Source organism: Ornithodoros turicata, unplaced genomic scaffold, assembly GCF_037126465.1.
Source record: "Ornithodoros turicata isolate Travis unplaced genomic scaffold, ASM3712646v1 ctg00001166.1, whole genome shotgun sequence".
NCBI classification, from domain to species: Eukaryota; Metazoa; Arthropoda; class Arachnida; order Ixodida; family Argasidae; genus Ornithodoros; species Ornithodoros turicata.
Genome location: NW_026999484.1, coordinates 64534 through 80833, shown reverse-complemented (window position 1 = coordinate 80833; position 16300 = coordinate 64534). Strand labels below are relative to the sequence as shown.

Below are 16300 nucleotides of genomic sequence, written 5' to 3'. Positions count from 1 at the left end.
ATGTATTACCAATTTCCTACAGGGGAGATCTTTCAGGGTACAAGTTGGGACAACACTATCTCGTCCATTCATCCAGGAAAATGGTGTCCCGCAGGGGTCCGTACTTAGCGTGACCCTTTTCATCGTAAAAATGAACTCTATAGCAAGTGTTATCCCTACATCAATCAAGTATTCATTGTACGTCGACGATATTCAGATTTCTTATTGCTCCTCTAACTTATCGGTGTGCGAACGTCAGCTACAGCTAACAATAAATAAGCTGGTTAGATGGTCTCAGGAAAATGGCTTCAAATTCTCTCCCGACAAGACAGTTTGTGTTCGTTTCTCGAAGGTTCGGGGAATGTTCCCAGAGCCCACCCTTTCTATGTGCAACCAAAGTATAAGCGTGAAACCTGAACACAAATTCCTCGGTCTCATTTTCGACGAAAAACTGTCTTTCTCAGTCCACCTGAAAACTCTCAAGAAAAAATGCATTAAGTCTTTGAACATTTTAAAGGTACTCTCACACCGATCATGGGGCGCAGATCGCGATACATTACACCGGATCTATGTCTCCACTGTCCTTTCAAAACTTGATTACGGTTGTGTGGTGTATGGGTCAGCACGACCTTCTACTCTGAAAATGTTGGACCCTGTACATCACCTGGGACTGCGCCTGGTCCTTGGAGCGTTCCGGACCTCGCCAGTCGAGAGCCTTTATGTAGAAGCCAATGAGTGGTCTCTCGAAAGACGGCGGTTCTACCTGAGTACATCGTATGCATTAAGGATTAGAGGCTACCCACAAAACCCGGCGATCCTTGCTATAAAAGACACACAATATAAACAGCTCTTTTTGAACAGACCTTCAGCGGTATTGCCATTTAGTATGCGCATGTCGCAGGAAATTGAGCACTATGGCTTTTCAGAATATAACTCAATGATCCTTGAGTGCAGCAAAAAAATCTCACCATGGCAACCTTATCCAAAATGTGATAAATCACTGACCAGATTCGACAAACGTGATATGCCAAGCATTGTATTGAAACAGGAATTTGAGCACCTAAAGGAAACCTTTGGCAGCCATATTGAATTCTACACTGATGGATCAAAAACAAATACCAGGGTTTCATGTGCTATGGTTACTGGAATAGTTACACGTTCACACCGTCTAAAGAGCACCATGTCTATTTTTACTGCTGAAGTGTATGGAATAATTTTAGCCCTCAACTACATCCTACAAAATCACATAAGATCATCAGTAATATACACAGATTATCTCAGTTCTCTGCAGGCTATTTGTAACATACACCCCACTAAAAACCTGGTAGTTGCTCGTGCAAGGAGCCTGGCAAGCACTATAGCTAATAGGGCCTATCAGCTACTCTTCTGCTGGGTACCCAGTCATGTTGGGATACCTGGCAATGAGCGAGCTGATCATGCTGCTACGGCTGCGCTAACAAGTGACATAACCCCTTTCGAAATTCCATATCAAGACCTCAAACTATGTCTAAAAAGATGCATCGATAACGACTGGCAGACATCTTGGGACCGGCAAACCAATAATAAATTACACAGTATCAAGCCCTATGTAGGCTCTAGTTCACCTGATATGTCCAGTCGACTATATGAAGTGCTATCCTCTCGCCTTCGTTTGGGACACACATACTTGACGCATGGGTATCTTCTACGAGGAGAAGACCCACCGGAATGCAACCACTGTGGGGAACAGCTTTCGATCATTCACATCCTGATCACGTGTCCAGCGTACCAACATCTTCGTCAACATCATTTTGCTCCCTTTTATAGAACCTTCTTGCCCCTCCACCCAATGCTTCTGCTAGGTGATGACAGCTTTGTTCCTTTTGAGAACGTGTATAGGTTTTTTAAAGATACTGGGTTTTTAACGCATCTGTGATTTTAAATACTAATGCACAGTTACTCATTTTAGTCCTACACATGTACCTTTTAACTAACTAGTCTTCAGTGGTATTTGGCGCATTATGGCCTTTGTAGCTGATGCGCCAATAAAACCCGAATCAAATCAAATCAAAAGTTTACGCCATTATCTTGGCTCTCAACTACATCCTTCAAGATTTCATAAAGTCTTCTGTTATATATACAGACTCCTTCAGTTCGATTAATGCAATTTGTAGTCAACAAAGAACAAAGAACTTTCTTATACAGCGAGCAAGATCTTTAGCCAGTTTGATAAGAACAAAGGGGTAATCCCTCATCCTATGCTGGGTTCCCAGCCACGTAGACATCAAAGGCAATGAGTTAGCAGATAAAGCAGCTGCAGCTGCTCTCCAACATGACATTACACCTTTTGGGATGCCCGTTCAAGGCATGAGATCGGCACACTGCGGAGAATGTGGCAAGCCTTTTGGAACACACAAACAAATAAGAAGCTCCACTTAATTAAACAACACATTCAGGATACAGGAGACCCAGACCGACTGAAAAACAGCCTGTTGTGCACTTTACGAGCGAGGTTACGTATAGGCCATACGTACCTTACACACGGGTTCTTACTTCGGGCAGAGGAGCCACCTCAGTGTGCGCACTGTGGGCAGCTCCTGTCCGTTGTACACATACTCATCACATGCACACATCATGAAATCCATCAAAAACATCACTTCAAGGAATTTTATAAATACTTGTTACCTCTTCACCCAGCCCTATTGCTTGGTGAAGAGGCTCTCGTCCCTTTTACAAGAGTCTTTCCTGAGAGATGTTGGCATTATCAGATTTTTGTAGCCTTACACTTATATTTTATTAGTCATCGTGTTTACTCTTAAATAACCATAACATCACCACTGTCTCAATCATGCCTCAGTTTGTGGCGCATTATTATCCTTGTTGTCCATGCGCCATTAAACTCCCAATCATCATCATCATAATCGTAAAACTGTGCTTGATTCTTTGGATCCTGTTCATCATCAGGGTCTGAGAGTAGTGTTTGAAGCCTTTCGCACATCCCCAGTTGAGAGCTTATATGCGGAGAGCAATGAGTGGTCTTTAGGGAAACGCAGATTTTATCTGGCCTCCACCTATACAATCAAGCCCTGCAAGGCATGGATGATTTCAGCCTGGACCACGGGGCCCAAAGGGACATTCATCTTAGATGTCGAGTTCATGACGCCCTGGATAGGCCTTGAAGTAGAAGAAAACAAGGGGTCAAAAAACTCGTGGACGTCCCCGAGACTGACGGAGGTGCAGTCATTGTGCTGATTCATTAGGAGCTCATGGGCCAAAACCCTCGGGCCCAACCGGTATAACCGCTGGTGTTCCCGAAACCGTTCCCTCCGTCTGGCGTTGCGGTTCATCTTCTCTGGGTAGTGGTTAGGCCACCTTAGCTTGTAACGCGGCTGCAGCACATGCACACCAAAATGTCTGTAGAGAATCTTGAAGTCGTCCATCCCCAAAGGAGCTTGGCTTATATTATGGCTTAGTGCTTCGTTGGTAAGGCCCACGGCCGCCAAGCTTCTCGAATATCAGATGGCCTTGTGGTCCGAATCGGATCTGGAGGCGGCGGCCCAGGGCCCCTTCACTATACACTCCTGAGGAGTTGCGGCGATGCGTTCCTGTAAGATGGTCTTATATTTCTGCTGATGCCGCATCATACGTATTGCCATTAAAGAGCGACTTGCAAAGCGTTGGGCCATCCCCTGGTCGATGAATGGGTGGTGCAAAAGGTCTTTTTCCAGCAGGGCCAAGGCCCGCATTTCGGTGCCCGTCCACCTCCCGTAAGCCAGGCACGCCATGGCGCCGGTCTGTTGTGCGCCAATATCCTCTTGAACACACTGGGAAGATCGAGAGCTCAATGGGGAGGCACCTGCTCCCACCGGCGCCGGCCCAGGAGGAACCCAGGCAGCCGACGGCCCCGGCGCCAGATGGCTCACCGATGCGAGCCCAGCAGACTCAGCAAGGAATTGCAGCATCTCCTGACCCAAGGCATCCACTACAAGGGGAAGCACATGAGTATGAAGGTGGATGCTGTGATATGTGATGCTGTGGCATGCAGTTTTCTGAAACGCATTAAGGGCCACAGTGGCTACTACGGCTGTGAACGTTGTGTGCAAAAAGGTACACATCTGGAGAACAGGATGCTCTTCCTGGAGTTAGATGCTCCTCTTCACACCAATGAAAGCTTCAGGGAGAAACACTGCAAATACCATCACATTGGTGAATCACCATTCCTGTGTTTGAACGTTGACATTGTTGCGCTGTTTCCACTGGACTACAAGCATCTTCTTTGTTTATGAGTAATGAGGCGTCTTCTTAGCATTTGGATTGGCGGCAAATATGGCAGAGGAAAGCTTAGTGGAGAACAGCAACAGACTCTGAGCGGAAGACTGCTTTCCTACCGTGAGGATTTTCCAAGTGTGTTCCAGAGAAAACCAAGAGGAGTTGAAGAACTAGACCGCTGGAAGGCAACAGAATTTCGTACTTTTTTGCTGCATACAGGGCCCGTTGCACTGAAAAAAGTGTTACAAGAAAAGCTTCATGAACACTTCCTTGTCCTTCATGTAGCAGCGAGGATGCTTGCTGCACCAGGGTTGTATCAGACGCACAACAATTATGTTGAGAAGCTCCTGCAGTACTTTGTGCAGGAAGTGGAAGCTATTTACGGAACAACACAAATAATTTACAATGTACACTTTCTTGTACATTTGGAACGAGACTGCTTGCACCATGGCCCACTGGACTCTTTCAGTGCGTTCCCTTTTGAGTGTTTCTTGGGGAAAGTTAAACGAATGTTGCGAACCACAAGCAGCCCTGTCTCACAGATCAGCCGCAGAATTTCAGAGATGAACCACTCCAGTGGTCCTCCTTGTGAAAAGACTGATGCAGTCCACCAGGTGAAGCCTGGTTTCTCGTACTTTCTTGAGAATGATAACATTGCACGATTTCAAGAAATACGGGCATCACAAGTACGGGTAACTGTATTTTTCACCAGGAGGGATTTCTTCGTCACACGAGTCAAATCCTCACTAATGAGTATTTTCAGAGTCTGCAACGGAAACAATACCTCTGAACTGACGATGCCCCTTCATGCTTTCGTTTCAACGTGCGTTTCTTAAGTACAAATCGGGTTATGTTTGCATGCCACTGCTCCATCAGCACAAAGAAATTTGCCATGCCATTCTTCATGCCAACAAGTTGCCATGAACAATACTATGTGCTCTATGCAAGAAATGGCTCTTGAAAATAAGTAAAGAACATACCGATTCTGTATAGTACCAATTCTCTATTTCCAATGCATGAACAATATATTATGTAAAATTGGTCTTGTTGTTCACTGCATGCGCAGAAGTAACCTCGAAGAGAAAAATTTTTATTGAGCAACGAGGCATGTAGAATGTCGAAATGCATTTTTAGATTTGACCGGAAATGCCCTCCAAGGTTCTCACAGCTTACATTGGTTTCTGCAATCTGTCCGAATAAACAAAGCCCATCAGTCTAGTGCACAAACTTGCATGAAAACACAGATAATCCTAAAACAAAAGTCTCAGTGTGCATTGCTCTTCCTGTCTCACCGCGCACATGCACAGCATGTGACATGAGGCTGGGTTGGGGTGTTTATTTCTTGGCATGCGCAGAAGTAACCCCCGAAGAGAACAATTTTCAATGAGCAACGATGCATATAGAATGTCGAAATGCATTTTTAGATTTGAGGGAAATACTCTCCAAGGTTCTCACAGCTTACATTGGTTTCTGTAACCTGCAGACCTGTTGATGTTGACGAAAGTTGGCACTATCGGCTGAATGCGGACAATGCCAACTTCTGTTGGATGTCGCTGGCCTATCAAGCTGCGAACGACGCAGGACACTAATTTGTGAATGTCCTCCTACGTTTACGTGGTGCACCATGCAAAATTAAGGAAGCATGTTTTTCATTTTCAGTCACTGTAATGTGCTATTAATTGTATATTTAATTGCCACTTCTATGAAGCGCACTCGACATTTGTGAAAACATATTTTGTTGCAACTTTTGCCCGCAAACAGATAAATTACTCTCTTTGGAACCCCGAGTGACGTCGACATTCTTGTCAATGCTGCTCCTTACGCCTCTGGAAATTCACCAGGGCTTTTTACCAAGCTGCGAAGGACGCTGGACACTAATTTGTGAATGTCCTCTTACGTTTTCGTGGTGTACCATGCAAAATTAAGGAAGCATGTTTTTCATTTTCAGTCAGTGCAATGTGCTCTTGATTGCATATTTAATTGCCACTTCTATGAAGCGCACAAAACATTTGTGGAAACATATTTCATTGCAAGTTTGGCCCGCAAACAGATAACGAACCGACACGACAGGACACGACCGACATTGCCAACTTCAGCGGGATATTCGTTGCAAGTTGGCATTGTTGGCTGCATGTCGCTGGTTTTGATCAACATCGAGCCGACATTGCCAACTTCAGCGTGATATTTACTGCAAGTTGGCATTGTCGGCTGCATGTCGCTGGTTTCAACGAACATCGAGCTTCCAATAGATACCCAGGGAACACATGGTAGTCAACTAGACGTCCAGACCTGTTCTAGCCCTAGACTTTAGGGATAGTGCCCAAACTAGACGTTGACTAGACGTCTAAAAGTCTTACCATTATTTAGACGTCTAAAATTAGTGATTTACTAGACATCTTGTAGACATTTAGTAATTGACGTCTAATTGTAGACGTCTTGTAGCTGGCCTTGTATGTACCACATATTAGAAATCATCAAGATTTTTGTTTTATTAGCTTTTTAAGAGGTGTGAACACATTCACACATCAAATACAGTCACTATATTATAAGAGGTGGTTCTAAGCTTAGCTTTCAGGCTTACAAAACTGAAGTTCAATTGTTACAAAACATATGCAGGAAACTGAATTACTTGATGGCAGAGTTAACATAATTGTGGTGTTCAAGTTGTCCGTGAACCGGCCCTGGTGAGTGAGTCTGTTCACCTTCTGATCCCGAGATCGCTGGTTCGAACCCGGCCAAAAACAGTAGCAACTTAGTGCCAGGATACAGGTTGCTTAGACATGCCATCTTCCACAAGGGGCATTAAATACGGTGTGTTGTGTGGTGAGCTTTCATTGCACATTTAAGGACACTCAGGTGGGCAATCCACAGACCGACTGCTGTGGTGTCGCTCATGATCTCAGTTGTCTCGCAATGTAAACCCCAATTGTTATTAAGTCTTCCATGCTGGTATTTGTCCACAAGAGTCGTCACAAGAAATCTAAAAAATGTAGCCAAATGCAGAAAGAGAACTGGAATTAGGAGGGCCATCCAAAAATAAGTTTCCCGATATTTGTTATTCAAAGGAAACACCACTAGGACAAACTGAATCGTGTAGTAGTTGGGTGTGACATCCCGGCACTGCAGATGTTGGTTAATGAAGTGCCGTTCACCTAATGTGTCAGGCATTCAAGCATGGATGTAATATTTCCGCGTACGTCTGACTATCCTAGTACGAAAGAGTTATCCTATTTTTCGTTAAAGAATAAAAGAGTGAAAGAGTACTTTAGAGAATATCCACTGACAGTTAACACCTGTTTATACAAAACACTTTACAGGCATTGAAATGGTGTGTCCTCTATACAGGGTCGTGAAAATCTGCACAATGAACAGTACAGTGGGAGATCAGCTATAACACCACGAAACGACGTTTCTTTTCTGAAATTCCGAGAATTGTTAACGGAGGCTGGCGGGTCACTGGTACTGCACTCTGATACTAATGAGAACAAATTTCCTTCAGCATGGTCAACGAAAGTTATGCGAGATGGGGGCTACATTTGCTCGGTAACGTTTGTAAAGAGCAACGAATGAATGCAGCTTGCATTTTCCTTCAATGGTATCAAGACAATTTTACTTAATGAAACCTGGATGCAATGACAATTTTTATTAATGAAACCTGGATGCATTATGCAAGTGCTGAGACAAAATACCATAGGAAGTCATGGTGGATGCCCGGTGAAAGCATTCTGAAGGAGGTCAAACTCGCGTTTTCGTCTGGAAAGGCTATGCCGACAATGTTTTAGGACTATCATTGTGTGCAACTTGTAGATTATCTCACATGCACAATGACAGTAAATGCAGATGTACTGCGAGATCCTGGGAAAGCGTCAAACTACGATGAAACCAAAACGCACTTGGAAGGGAGTAGTACAACCACGTCAACGCTGTCTGCACTTGTCTTGAAAGACTCGGGATTTGTTCCAGAAATTCATCTGGAAATTTGCCAAAGAGAGAAAAAGTACACAAGCGAGCTGGTACAACGTTGAAATAGGAAGCATCACCTTGAGCATGAGGAGAATGAAGTATACAGGAGACACACAAACGTGAGTTTCCTTTTCGTGGGCTTCCTGTATACTTCGTTCTCCTCGTGCTCAAGGTGATGATTCCTACTTCAATGAAAATTTGCCCAATTTGCTGTTCCATCTTCCTCTCAAAGCACCCCTCGGCAGTCACCAATTCGCAAGTGATCATGAAACACAAATTGATCAGGTGAAATGCAAAGTGAATGCCTCACTTTGTAAACAGGGCATAGCATGGCACAGGCAACGTATTGAATACTTGGTATCACAGTATCAAAAATGTTCAGCTAAATAAGGTGACTGTGTTAGGGAGTAACGTTGAGCTCTAATCTGTACATAAATTTTTTCAATGTTGTGCTATAGGTTTATTATTTTGATCACAGCAGAGGAACTTTTGTTGGATGATCCTCATACATGAAGGAAATTCCTTATTCTCTTACTTTCCATCACACGTGTGTGGAGCAGCAAGTACAATCTGTTTGCAAATGATCATACTGAGGTAGTAAAACTGGGGCTCTGCAACAACCTTCAGAAACTATGCAAGGAATGGACCACATTAACTTTGTCCAATTATATTATGACCAAATGGATAGTATGTAGTCTTTCATGTTATGTGAGTTGTATGCCCATATATTGTAAGAAAAGATCAGTCAAATGAAGGCAGTCTGACTGAGGTATGTAGATAATTTAAATAATGTCCATACATATGATGATCCGAGTGTTTTTGGCTCACTGACATGCATATACACTGACAGCATCCACAACTAGAAGACATTACCAGAATCTAAGTGCTGTGAAGTAATATTTTATTTTACTGAATATATCTTTTTTTCTTAACGGAAGCCCGCATTTGTTCGGGGCAATGTTTTTTGAACTAGCGTTCCTGATGGCGTTACCGTTGCTGGTAAATGTAAATTTTGTACGACGTAACTCCCCTGCACCAACACCTTAGCACCAACTGCTACACCAACTTAAAGAAATCAGCAACTAAATTATTGAATCACTGAAACGTCAATAAAAAAGTCGACGACGCCGACGAATCGTGCAGCGCAGCACTATAAACCATAGCTCCACAAACACAGAAGCACTTTGCACGTACTGTGGGCAGCAGATAGCAGATGTTTGTTTACTGCACATAACATTTTCCCACAAGCTACACAGCTGCAGCAGTAAAATGGAATCTGACGTGACTCAGGGATTTCAGAACCCTTAAAAAAATCTTGAAACTGCCCATGCTATCTCTTTGAAACCACTGAACATTCAATGCGCTGCATATTAGGCACACCTGCAGCTCAGTAGCAAAGGCACTGATAAAATGTTTGCAAAAAGAACAGCGATTTTCAACACATACATCACAAAATACGACACTCGCCGCTGCAACAACGATGGCGATTGCATAATGATGATGATGTTGGTGTAACTTCCGCTGGATTGGCATATGTGTTATTTAACATTTAACCTCCACCACCCAATTATAATGAACGGCCACAGAAATTAAAGTAGTACAAAAAATAAGTACTCAATAAGCACGAGCTAAAGCAATGGCAATGACGCCTGCCTGTCTACCCAATCACCATCCATCATCCATCCATCCAACCAGTTCGAACCAGTTCAGTTTCAACGGTTGAAACTTCAAACTTTCCGGACGCGCAACGGGTAGCAGTTGGGGTCTTCGCGGCTGCATTCCACTGGTTGTTATACGAAAACCTTTCGAAGTTCTAATCTCCCGCGCGTTTTGTCTTGCAATTTTTGAGCATAGCGAGAACGTACGCCGTGCTGTCCAGTGATAAAAGCTGTTGAGCACAGCACAGCTCCCAGTCCCTGTGGTGGACAACGTTTCTTTGTTCTCTGGCTTTCAAGTTTAAGGGGTGAGTTCACTCTTCATTAAAGTATGTGCCTGTTTCTGTGCACCAAATCGCATGTAGTAGAGATGCGTGGCATAATATTGGAATATCGTTTCCTTTATTTCGGCTTCGTATCACCGATTGAAGCATACGTATTGGAAGTGTGGGTTGACCTGACTGCACTTGCATTCATAGTGATTAACGTTGTATGTTCGGCAGTACAACGTTTCATTAAGTGCCTTGGTTCGTCTTTGTGCTAAAACAAATACGGTATCACTAATTAACCATCGAGATTAACGAGTTTTCGATGACTGTTGAAGTCTTGAGTAAACGAAAGTCGACAGTTACGGTTTGCAGGGCGGACATGCCGGAACATAAATGCTGGTCAGTTCATTGTCATGTCAGCCCGACTTCGGTTGTTGCATTTTTCGCTGGTAGTGAAACTACACACTGAAAATTTTGCGCAAGTACTTTTGTTTGCATATCATGGTTTCATAGCAACTGGGTTTTTCTTTTTATAGGTGCTTGGACTATCTTGCATCGGTGGATATGAAAATAGTGGTAACCTACCCTACGAAACAGCTGTTTGCACATAAGCTTAACAGTTCCCTGTGAGGTGAGGGGAAGCAGTTGTCACTGACGTGTGACTGTGCTGTCCTCCAATGTTCCTGATGTTCGATGTGCCCCCTAATCTTACTCTGGAGGGTGCCTCTTTCAATTTTTTGTCAACAAAGTATTGCAAATATAGTTGGTGGAAGACTAACTGCTTTCCATTTACATGGTTGTCTTGTGGTTAACGAAATCAAACTTTTTTTCAGATGCTGTGAAAGTCAGCAGGGAAGTGCGATGTAGAAGAAACGACTGCCTGAAGCTTGCTAAGGAACCGCACAACCTGTGTGGGCAGCAGACAAAATATTCATCAAACGGTACAAAACTAGTATTTTTGTGCTTTGTCGTTTTGAGACATCCTTGGTATTGTATGGAGAACAGCGTGACTATGTCATTCCGTCTTACTTCACCCAAACAGCTATCTGGTAGTAGTGCAAGATTTGAGTTCCTAAAAGGTTTATTCACTGAAGTCACCTCAGCGCCATACTATAGGTCCCGCAATGTTTAGTCCTTGCATTTGTTTGCTGCATTATGCTTTTTAGGTGACTATTAACACCAAAAATATGGAAATTGCTCAGACATTCTACAAATCACAGAGCAACAAGTTTTAAACACCAGATATACGGTGAGTATAATATGGGGAACAGCTTGACTGAAATCTACAATAGGGCCGATGGCAGCAAATCTGCCTGCTAGCGACAGTGGCGGTCTCCTGCGGATGACGTCATGTGAATAAACTTGTATACTACTTGTACGTACTTATAATATTTGACGTGGTGATACAGCTCTTGCTTTGTATTGTCTTTTATAATATACACAGTGTTTATTTTTATCCTGTACAGAAGCTTTGCACCAAAGTTATGAGAGCAGCACAGATGTTGTTTTAGCGTAATGGAGTGATGGAAGTGCTGCACCAATCATGGAGTGCTTAGCAGTCGCCTGCTCGACCAGGTAAGGTCGTGTGTCACGAGAAAACGCCTGTCACATTGATGTACTTTCACAGCGAAAGCTGTTACATCCTCATTTCCCTGAGATCCTGGCAGCGTCCGCTAGAGCCCTGTGCAGATAAGATTTTTAGCATCCGCGTACACGTTATCCGATCCGCACCGTTGCATGCACAACCGTTTAGATCCGCAAGTTTCGAAGGACGCGTAAACACAGCCGGAAGAATGTTGGTATAATTTCGGATGCCTCCATGCTCTCATGGAAGGACTCATGGCGACAAGCAAAGGTAAACCTTTCAACAAACGCGATATGGAGAGACTTCTGGAACGCTTCCTCACCGGTGCTCGTGTGGACGCTTCTCTCCCGTCTTGGCCGTGCATGGTCAAAGGTGAACCCGGACATGCACTTGCTGTCGGTGCGCAATACAAATAAATTGCTAGTAGAAAAATTATAGCATGCGGTATATCTGCATCCGACCTCGAGCCATCCGATCCGCACACCGCAAAAAGTGATAAATTCTCATCCGAATCCGCAAGTATCTTACGGATATCCGCTTCTATCCGCGGATGGTGCAGGGCTCTAGCGTCCACATCAGGTAGTGACGCGCAAACAGATTTTCAGCTGTTGCTGCAATTTGTGTTGTGTAGCTGTAACAGTTCTGTGATTTTTGTACGTGCAGCTTTTCTTTGTGTCTCTCAGATCAGTGTTGATACAGCTTTTGCTCTTATGTGGCCAGACAAGCATCCCGTGAAATAGTGTGCATAGCCACTAAACAAACTAGTTAGAACTAGCAGGCTACATAATGCTTTCTGACATGTTTTGTTCTATTTTCTAGCCACAGTGAGTCATTGGAGGCAGTGCTACAGCACCAACAATCACTCCGCCAACTCACTGGAAGAAAGGAATGAGGTGGCCATCAACACCCTGCTGCCAGTTCAACACTCCTCAGTCAAAACACAAGACGCCTGCTTGGCGGCAAAGTCAATCCAGTTTTAGACAAGAGTTTTGTACCGTAGACTTCGTGTGTGGTTTACTGCGAATAAATGTTTATGCTGAGATCCGTGTTGCTATCAATTATATCATATTTCTGCATGAATGCATGCCAGGACGGTAGCAGGACTAGTCATGGTCTAAAGTAGGTCTAAAGGTGGCTAAAATAGGGTACAGGAAATGTATAACCCTAGACCTGTCGCCTGAATGGAGGGATAAAATTGGTCTAGCTGTAGACTTCATGTCTAATACATGGTTAAGTGTCTGACCCTGTTCCAGACATCCAGGTCAAAAGAGTGTCTAAATCACGGCTAGGTACATAGACATCGGATGTCTAGGGCTAGATGGCTAGGTGGCGTAACGTTAGACGTGTTATTTGACGTCTAGTGGAGGGATACTAGACATGTGGTCTAATTGCGTAGACATTCTATAGACATTCCTTATCTCTTTTTTTAGACGTCATTTAGACGTTTACTAGCCCACCATGTGCTCCCTGGGTATCTACTGGAAATTGGCAATTTCGGCTCGTTGTTGACCGAAATCAGCGACATGTAGCCGACATTGCCAACTTCAGCATGACATATCTTGGAAGTTGGCATTGTCGGCTACATGTCGTTTTTTGTGTGTCAACATTGAGCCGACATTGCCAACTTCAGTTGTATATCGGCCACAAGTTGGCAGTGTCAGAGATATATCGGGCCGACATGCCCAACTTTCTACAGACATCGGCCCAATATCGTGTGCTGCCTGGGGTAATTGCTAAGTCGATCCCTCGCTCCAGGTTCGAGGGCACTTATTCCTGACTGACCTGCCATTGAGGCGGTATCCAGTTGGAGCTGTTCTTCAAGCCCGCTCACGCCGTGCGCAGGACTACTAGGTTGCTGTTGATGGTGCTCTTCTTTCATTGTTCTTAACGCCGCCTTGTATTTGCTCAAGTGACGGAGGCCTCTTATGCTTGCCAGGAATCTTGTAATATGTCTCTTCGGAAGCTCAATGTTAATAAAAGGATGCGGCCCAATCTGCAATTCATAGGTAGCAAGCAGCTTCATTTCAGCGAGGGTCCATCTTCCGTATGAGATTAATGCGCAGCTGCCGCCACCTCCGCTAAGTCACGCAAGGCAGAACCAACAGCCACCGCGGGCACCGAGGCATCACGCGGACCCATCACGACGCTACCCCCATGAGGTGGTTGTGATCCACTGGTGGGATCCTGGGCATTTGTAGAGTGAGGAGGCAAAGCCTCGGCGGTACATGCGTTCGCTCGTTGGTGGATCGCAATCTCCGCTGCTAGAACGGAAGATCTGATAGATCGCCCGCGTCCTCATCCAACAGTAAAGGAGATCTAGGGCCCAGAAGGGCGAGATCCGCCGCAAGGGCAGACATGTCGGGTGAGTCTACAAGGGACGCGGGCAGAACGACTTCAGTGCCTTGAGACGACTGACCGCTATTAGTCTGGGCAGCAAAGCCCGGCCCAGTTTTCGTAGACGTGGGGGAGTCATCGAGACAGGCCATGGACACACCGGCGACCGCGCAAGGTGCCGGCACACCCGATCGATAACCGGCAGCGTCGGTGCCGGGAGTGTCATCGCCGTCTTGGGCACCTTCGGAGTTGCAGGCAGGGTTGCTGGCGGCAAGTACTTGGTCTTTCTTTTGCACTTCGTGAAATGCGAGGACATAACCTTGCTGTTAGTGCTGGTCTTAACTTGGCATATGCTGCACCTCCATACAGGTTCCTGGGAGTGGCCGTGGTAATGGGTCTCGGGCTTTGGCCTTGAGGATAATTGCTGCCCACATAGTGGACGGATTAAATCGTCGGGCGGGTATCCTCGTATGGTCTTGTTGAGATTCATTCTCAACACACAGGTTTCGCACGTCTGGCCCACAGCGCAGAAGAAAAACACTCTTATTCCACTCGCAGTAGCGCAGAAGTAGCACACGTGTAGCAAAAAAAAAAAAGATTCAGCTGAGCCACAACCCAAACAATATAGAAATATATATAAATATATATAATATTAATAATGTAATATATGTTATATAGAAAGAACTCAATATATTTCCCCGCCGTTGCACAATACTTTGTGAATTTTCTCTTGAGATGCACGATCCGAATGTGGAGAAAAGCGTCAAATGAGTAGAATGGCGTTTATTTGGCTAAAACCATGCACCATACAAAGGTCCAAAGCAATAAAAAGGGCCTTATAACACATGCGAAAAGAAAACGACCGACAGGCCAGGCAAACAACTATGGTGGTGAGACCTCAAACCATCTTGTTAAAATGGTTTAGGCACATGAGACTCCCTACCAGACTCCTTGCAGCCAACCAAGCTACTTGTGATCTGGAGAGGCCGAGGTCAGCACAAACTTTCCTGGTGGAGTGGCAGGTCATGCCCCTAGCGCCGAACGCCACTCCAGCGACCTTAGCGTTCATGTCCGGGAATAATGCAGCCAACGCCTGGTACTTGCTAACTTTCTCCGCATATTCTTCCTTTCAAGGTTAGCTACGGAAGAGTCCCAGGCGATGGCTGCACCCAGGATAACAATGTCATTTCCCCGCTGGAGAACAACATCTGGCTTTAGTCTGGTGCCCTTAACTGTAAACACTTTCTCCCTTGTAACGTTAATTCCAGGGTTATGTTGGGTCACCAGACGGCAGAGTTGCTTTACTATAAAATTGGGGCGCTCGACCCTAGGGCCATGAATTCTCTCACAATACTGTAAGATGTGACATGCCGTCTCCTCGGCCTCTCCACTGTGCGGACAAAGACGCGCGGCAGGGTTGGCAGCGTGCTTGTTGTATAAGGACCTGGTAGGGTACAGATCGGCCTGAAGCCTAAGTCCTCGAATCTTGTCACCGTCCTTAATGAAACGGTTGTCAGAGTACAACCATCTGTTGCCTAGGGAATCGCTCTAAGAGGCGAACAAACCCTTCTTTGCATACTGATCCTTAATACTGAGGATCCACTGGTGGCGGGCACCTTTAAGGAGTGATTCGACATCTCCAACCGACGTGAGTTCCTCGGGGACCTTGAGATAGTGGCATAGCTTAGCCTTGTGGTGTTGAAGATAGGCATTAAATACTGCGTCAACGAAGGGGTTGCCGAGACGCTGCAGTCTTGCAAGAGCCTTGAGCTGCACTGACTGCGCCGTCCATTGTAAAGGCAGAAGGCCCAGGCCTCCCTCTCTCGGTTGTAACCATAACAGGGCATTCGGGAAGCAGCTCGGGAGATAGCAGGTCCGCTTAATAAACATCTTGTTACCCTTGTCAGCTTTCTCGCTTAGGCGTATAACATCCAAGGTGTTCGAGAGCGTATACAACCTTCTAGAAACCACCAATCCCTTAAAATAGCGGACCCTTTGAAAAGGCTTGAGGGATGCCCCTGCCATAATCTTGGTAGCAGCATCAGCCATGGCATCCTGATCTGTTGGTCCCCTGCTGACGTTGATACTGAGGCCTAAATATCGAATAGGCGTGCCAACATCATGCGGGTGTATCCACTGTCCCATAACCTGCTCCGATGGGATCTTATAGTCGAACCAGTCCGTCGTACTGTTCCAGGACCATCCAGAATATTGTGTCTTGCAAGGATTTAACTGCAAGCCAACTTGCTGCAAGTAGTCCTCGGTTA

General features: G+C 45.1%; 1 long non-coding RNA gene across 1 annotated transcript; it reads left to right on the top strand.

The window, feature by feature from the left end:
• The first annotated feature begins 10106 nt into the window (after positions 1–10106).
• Positions 10107–12741, top strand: LOC135376581 (uncharacterized). The gene is made up of 4 exons (XR_010417753.1): positions 10107–10153; positions 10651–10745; positions 10948–11689; positions 12519–12741. It is a non-coding gene; the product is annotated as an uncharacterized LOC135376581 (long non-coding RNA).
• Positions 12742–16300: the final 3559 nt, after the last annotated feature.